Below are 7,275 nucleotides of genomic sequence, written 5' to 3'. Positions count from 1 at the left end.
TAAAAGCAGACTACATGCCTATGGACACATAAACCCATGTATAGATTTATACACATACATAAATATGTGTTTTCCTCATCTAACAAATGTGATTACTGATAGTATTTGCCACAGGAGTATACTATAGATTTTAGTAAAACCAAAGCTAGGAGAATACCCACACATATGTTGGTAGTGAGTATAAAACCAGGAGAATACATGCATATGGACATGTACATTCACACATATATTGCGTATATGTGCGTATTTATCTATAACTTTTTCAAGTCTATTTTACCTCTATATCTCTATAGCTTTTTATCTATCTATCTACACCATTTTGACAGCCTGTGCATCTATTTAATCTATCTATATAATTATTTTGGAACCCTTAAAGTTTAGGCAAAGAAAAAGAGGGATAAATGAGAAGTAGAAACCAACAAGTAGTTCACTACATGTGGAACCATGGGCAAATAAACCCAGAATTCTACTTTTTGGGGACCTGAAGTGTTATCAAGTAAAAGAATGAAATAGGATTGAAATGACTTGCTCAGGGCCACACACCTGTTAATTATATGAGATTAGATATGAATTCAGAAAGATGACTTCTCCTTACTTCAGAACCTGCAGTTCATCCACTGCACCACCTAATTTCCTTATTCTATAACTGAATATGTCTTGTTGGAGGGAACTATTACCTTCTGAAGCAAATCATTTCATTTTTGATAGACAATCACTTTCAAGGTTTGTTTCCCTGATTATATTTACTTTAAATTTACCTCTGTGCAATCTCAAAAGATCATTCATATATTTTCAAGATGAGACCAAAATGTTTAAATTCCCTTCTCTGGAAATTTTCTTCTATAGGTTAAGTATTCTTTGTTCTATTGATGATAATATGCCAAAAGCTCTAGTTTTCTTATCATCATAGATGCCTACACCTTTTTGGTCAGGCTTTTGCTTTACAAGGTTCTTTCTAAAATGTGTTGTTCAGAACTGAATACAATACTCAAATATGATGTGACCAGAACAGCATGAAGTAGGATTCCAACCATTTTCATTCTTGATGGTATAACATTACAATGAAATATAAGGCTCATAAACATTTTTGTTATCCTATTACTTAAATTCATTTTGTAGGAGATAAAACATGATTCTTAACTTAGAGAAATTATGGTATCCATGTAGTCCATTAACATACATATGCATATACACATATACATTCTTCCATGTTTATATGCAAATATATGCAGTGCATCTATAGTGTGCTTATGTTTCTCAGTATATGTATATATACACATGTATGTATTTGTGTTTATATACATATACACATACATGCACTGAAATCTTGCCTCAAATACTTACTGGCTATAATCTGTGCAACCTTGGGCAAGTCACTTAAAGCTGCTTGTCTCAGTTTTCTCATCTGTAAAATTATGTGGAGAAAATGGAAAATTGCTTCACCATCTTTCCTCAGAAAAATCTTAAATAGAATCTGAGAGAGTCAGACATGATTGAAAAATGACTGAACATAAAGTCCTACAATACACAAAGCAAAAAAAAAGAATGTGAGTGTTAATAAAAACAATAACATACTTTTATTTTAATGTAAAGGTTTTTAGATTTATATTAAGGCAATAAAGTGGAAATCCATCAAAAGTACATAATAAAAAATTGACACAATTTTCCATTTGTTTAATTGATCACAGAGTAATAGAAATTATAAGTGCTCAGAACTTAATGCAGAAAAAGGGAATTGTGCATCTCAAGGATTGGAAAAAAATCATTGAGGAAGGGAGACTTCACCTGAGAATTTTAATTTATTTTTTCATTTAAAACTGCTCTAGTTTTCTCCCATAGTACAATATCCTAAAAAAACAAAACAGGAAAGAAATATGGACCATCAAACAATAGGAAATTCTACTTTGTCATGTAAAATACACCTTCTTTCTGCAAAACAAGTGCAAAAACTTTCCATGAAGAGGAGCGTATTATCATCAGTGTTAGGACATTCTGGCTGGTCTTTGCATTGATAAGAGTTATTAAAATTTTTTTTATTGCTGTATTTGTGTTGTTGTTGCTTAAATTGTTTGTTCACTATACTCTGTATCATCTTAAACTAGTCATCTCAAGTTTCCTTTAAACTTCATTATCATTATCAATAATATTCTATTTCAATCATATAATTTTGCCATCCATTTGATAAACACTTGCTTCTTTCATTTCCAGTCCTTTTCTGATGCACAAAGAATGGTTATAAATATTTCTGGCAATATGAGCCATTTTCCTCTATCTTTGCTCTTATTGGGGTTTATAGAGTAATGTATCACTAGATCAAAGGCAATTAACATTTTAATCATTTGAGAGCTATACTTACAAATAGTTTTGCAAAACTATAATAATTCAGAGCTCAAACAACATATTTATTTTCCCAAAATCCATTCAATATTTAAAAGAAATATTTTATTTATTTGCCTTTTCCAACAACATGAAAGAAGTTTTCACCAATCATTTTTGCAAAGTTATGAGTTTTTCATTTTCTTCCCTCCCTGTTACTTCCGCTCTCCCCTGTGAGAAAGCAATCTAAGATTCTACATGTGTAGTAATTATCCTACACATAGATTCACAATAATCATGTTGTGAAAGAAGAAGAAAATCCAAATGGAATGACAAAAAAAAATTAGAGAGTAAAAAAAGACATAAAATATGACAACTTTTAAAAACTGAAGCTAGTAACTTTGGTCTGCATTCAAATGCCACCATTCCCTCTCTGGTTATGGATGGTATTTTCCATCAAAAGGTTTTTGTCTCTGTGTGTGTGTGTGTGTGTGTGTGTGTGTGTGTGTGTGTGCGTGTGCGCGCGCCCGCGCGCCCCTTCTGCAGCAGCTCCACCGCGATCCTCTGCACCCTGGCAGCATGGCTCAGGCTGAATTTGAACAAGCCGCCAAAGAAGTCAAAAACCTGAAATCCAAACCAGATGACCAGGAGATGCTGTTCTTCTATAGTCACTACAAACAAACCACAGTCGGAGATATAAATACAGAGTGTCCGGGTGTGTTGGACTTCAAAGGCAAAGCTAAGTGGGATGCCTGGAGCTCTTTGAAAGGGAAATCCAAAGAAGATGCCCTGAAAGCTTATGTTGCAAAAGTGGAAGAACTAAAAACAAAATATGGAATATAAACGAAACTGGATTCAGATATTAGCGTGCCCTTTTGAAGCTAAACTAAATAATGTTTGATTTCCTAATCCTGTGGTCAAAGTCAAACCAGTGTAAATAATGTGCAGCAGTGAGAGTTGGCATGGCTACTCTAGTCCCATCAGGTTACACAGCTATCTAGCTGTTGAATTGGAGAGCCAAGTAATTAGTAATCTTGGTTCAATAGTTTTTAATAGTTTTCTTTAATCTGTAAATCAATAAAGTGTTTTTGTTACTTTAAAAAACAGGTTTTTTTATAATTGTCTTTGAATATTTGTATTGCTGAAACAAACAAGTCCTTCATAATTGATCATCAACCAATGTTTTTGTTAGTGTATAATGTTTTTCCAGTTCTCATTTCATTCACCATCAGTTCATGAAAGATCTTCCAGTCTTTTCTGAAGTTCCATCCCTCTTGATTTCTTATAAGAAAATAGTGTTGCCTCACCTTCATATACCACAATTTGTTCAGTCAATTCTCAATTGATGGGCTTCCCCTCAATTGCAAATTTTTGCACAACATGAAAAAAGTTGCTATGAATATTTTTTGCACATGTGTGTTTACCCTTTTTCCTCATGTCTATTGGATGCAGACCTAGAAGAGTTATTGCTGGATCAAAGGGTATGCCCAGTTTTATTATTTCCCTTTGAGCATATTTCCAAAATATTCTGGAGAAAGTTTGGAGTAGTTCACCTCTCCACCAACGATGCTTTGGTGTTCCAGTTTTCCCACATCCCCTTCAAAACGGAAGATTTTCCTATTTGATCATATTAGCCAATCTAGGAGGTTTGAGGTGACTCCTCAGAGTTGTTTTAATTTATATTTCCCCTAATAAGTGATGATTTAGAACATTTTGTGTAACTCTAGATAACATTAACATGTTCAACTGATAATTGCCTTTTTATATTTTTTGACCATTCTCTTGTTTCTTAGAAATTTGACTCAGCTTTATATATATTTTAGTTGTGAGTCCTGTATCAGGAATACTAGTTGTAAAAATTACTTCCCAATTTAATGCATTCCTTTTCATCCTGTTGTATTGGTTTAGTTTGTGCAAAAACTTTACCATTTAATTTAATCAAAATTATCCATTTTGTCTTTAATGAAGTTTTCTATCTCTTCTTTGATCATAAACTGCTTCACTTTCTATAGATCTGAGAGATAATTTCTTATTCTTGTAATTGGTCTATGACCTCTCCATTTCTGTCTAAATCCTGTACCATTTTGACCTTAATTTTGTATAGTGTAGGAGATGTTTGTCTATGCTTAGTTTCTGCCATGCAAGCTTCCAGATTTCTGAGCAGTGTTCATTGCAGAATGAGATCTTAACCTAGAAGCTGGAATCTTTGAATTTATCCAATAGCAGATTACTAGTCATTTAATACTGCTTCTTTTACACCTAGTCTATTCCACTGATTCACTATTTCTTAGCCAGTAACAAACAGTTTTGATGACTATTTCCATGTAATATAATTTTAGAATTGGTATGGATTGATCTCCTTCCTTTGTAGTCTTTTTATTTAGTTGAATTGATATTCTCGATCTTTTGCTCCTCCTTATAAATTTAGTTATATTTTTCTACCTGAAAAAAAAGATTTTTTGTTTGATATTGCACTGAATATGTAATTTAATTTAGATAGAATTTTCATTTTTAGTATATTAGTTTGGCCTAACTATTGAACAAGTGATATTTGCCAAATTATTTAGAACTGAGTTTATTTGTGTGAATAGTGTTTAATAGTTGTTTTCATAGCCTCTGAGTCTTTATTGGCAGGTAGACACCCAAGAATTTTATGTTGACTAGTATTACTTTGAATGGAATTTTCCATTCTAACTCTAGTTGCTGTGTCTTACTAGTAATATGTAAGAATGTCGATGATTTATGTGGGTTTATTTTATACACTGTAAATTTGCTATTGTTACTAATTGTTTTATGTAGTTTCTAAGATGATTTTCTAGAGTTCTCAAAGTATACCAGCATAACAACTGCAAAGAGAGAGAGAGTTTTCTTTCCTCATTACCTATTCTAATACCTTCAATATCTTTTTCTTTTATTGCCAAGGCTAACATTTCTAATACAATATTGAAAAAATAGTGATGATAATGAACATTCTTCTTTCAACCATGTATTTACTGAGATTGCTTATATCTTCTCCCCTTATACATAATGCTTGTTAATGGTTTTAAATGGGTAATGCTTATTTTTTTGAGGAACATTCCATTTATTTGCATTCTCTCTAGTATTTTTAATAGGAATGGGGGCTGTATTTTGTCAAAAACTTTTTCAGTATCACAATAGTCATATGATGTCTATAAGGTTTGTTACTGATATGTCAAATATTCAGACAGTTTTTATGAATTTGAACTAACATAGCATTCCTAGTACAAATTCTTCTTGATAAAATTGTATTATTCTAGTGATAACTTGCTGTAATGACTTTACAAAAACTTTGTTTAAAATTTTTTGAATCCATGGTCATTAGGGAAATTGGTCTATAATTTTCTTTCTCTGTTTCGATTCTTCCTAGTAAAGGTATCAATTAGTACATTATTGTCATAAGGAATTTGACAGAATTCTTTCTTCAGACTTTTTTTCCTAATTGTTTATATAGAATTAGGATTAATTTTTCTTTGATAGTATGGTAGAAATCATTTATAAATCCATCTGGTACTGGAGATTTTTTATTAGGGATTTCATTGATGGTATTTAATTTCGGTTTTATGAAATGGGTTTATTTAAGTATTTAATTTTCCTTTAGTCAGAAGAACTTATATATTTTTGTAAACATTCATGTATTTCACCTAGATTGTCCTGGATGTTTTCCTTTATTTTTAAATCATATTAGTCAATAGTTTATCTAATTTTTCATAAAACCAACCCAAAGTTTTAGTAATTCAATATTTTTCTTACTTTTGATTTTATTAGATTATGCTTTGGTTTTCAGATTTATAATTCTGTATTTATGTGGGAATTTTAATTTGTCCTTTCTTTAGATTTTTTAGTTAAATGATAAATTTATTTATCTGTTCTTTATCTATTTTATTTGTCTATGCATTAAAGTTAAAATATTTCCCTTAATTACAGTTTTGACTGAATCCCCCAAGTTTTGGTATGTTGTCTACTTATTATCATTGTCTTGGAGGAAGTTATTTTTTTCTGTGATTAGTTGTTTGACAATTTATTATTTAAAAAAGATTAGGGTAGTTTCCAATTAATTTTATTTCTCTCTCTCCACTAGGCACTTTATTGCATGTGATTTTTATTGTATCATCATCTAAAAAGAAGGCATTCAATATTTCTGCTTTTCTGCATTTTATTATGAGGAGTTTAATGCCCTAATACTTGGTCATTATCTATTCTCATTGAGTTTTTTTTTTTCCCAGACGTCTATCATATATAACTTTTCTAATGTTCTATTCACCTCCTTAACTTAATTATTATTTTTTCATGGTTCGATTTATCTAATTTTGAGAAAGGGAGATTGAGGTCACCCACCAGGGTAGTTATCTATCTATGTCTTCATGTAAATTATTTAACTTATACTCTAAGAATATAAATGATATATTCCTTGGTACTTACATGTTTAGTATTGAAATGACTTAATTGTCTATTATACCTCTTAAGAATATGTATTTTTTTCTTTATACCTTTTAATGAGATCTATTTTTGCTTTAGCTTTCTCTGAGATAAGTATTGTTACCATTACTTTTTTCACTTTAGTTGAAACATAATATATTCTGCTCCAGCCTTTTACCTTTACTCTGTGCGTATCTCTCTACTTCAAATGTGTCTCTTATAATCAGTATTATTATAGGATTCTGGTTTTTAATAGACTCCGCTGTCTGTTCCTTTTTTGTGGGAGAGTTCATCCCATTCACATTTACACCTAAAATTTCTAACACCTTATTACTCTTCATGTTATCTCCTATGTATTTGCACTTTGTTTCCAACTCTTCATCCTATCCCTCCTTACCAGTTTTTTTTTTGCTTCTAAATACCATCTACCTCAATCTGTTGCCCCTTCTGGCAGTGTCCATTATCCCTTTTCTTTCATCTCTCCTCCTCCCTTACTTCTTCCCTCCCTTCTATTAGTACCTT

General features: G+C 31.3%; 1 pseudogene; it reads left to right on the top strand.

Moving 5' to 3' along the window:
• The first annotated feature begins 2,895 nt into the window (after positions 1-2,895).
• LOC141502151 (acyl-CoA-binding protein pseudogene) lies at positions 2,896-3,169 on the top strand (annotated as a pseudogene).
• Positions 3,170-7,275: the final 4,106 nt, after the last annotated feature.

Source organism: Macrotis lagotis, chromosome X (genome assembly GCF_037893015.1).
Source record: "Macrotis lagotis isolate mMagLag1 chromosome X, bilby.v1.9.chrom.fasta, whole genome shotgun sequence".
NCBI lineage: Eukaryota > Metazoa > Chordata > Mammalia > Peramelemorphia > Peramelidae > Macrotis > Macrotis lagotis.
Note: the sequence above shows the minus strand (reverse complement) of the source record. Positions and strands in the feature narration are given on the sequence as shown.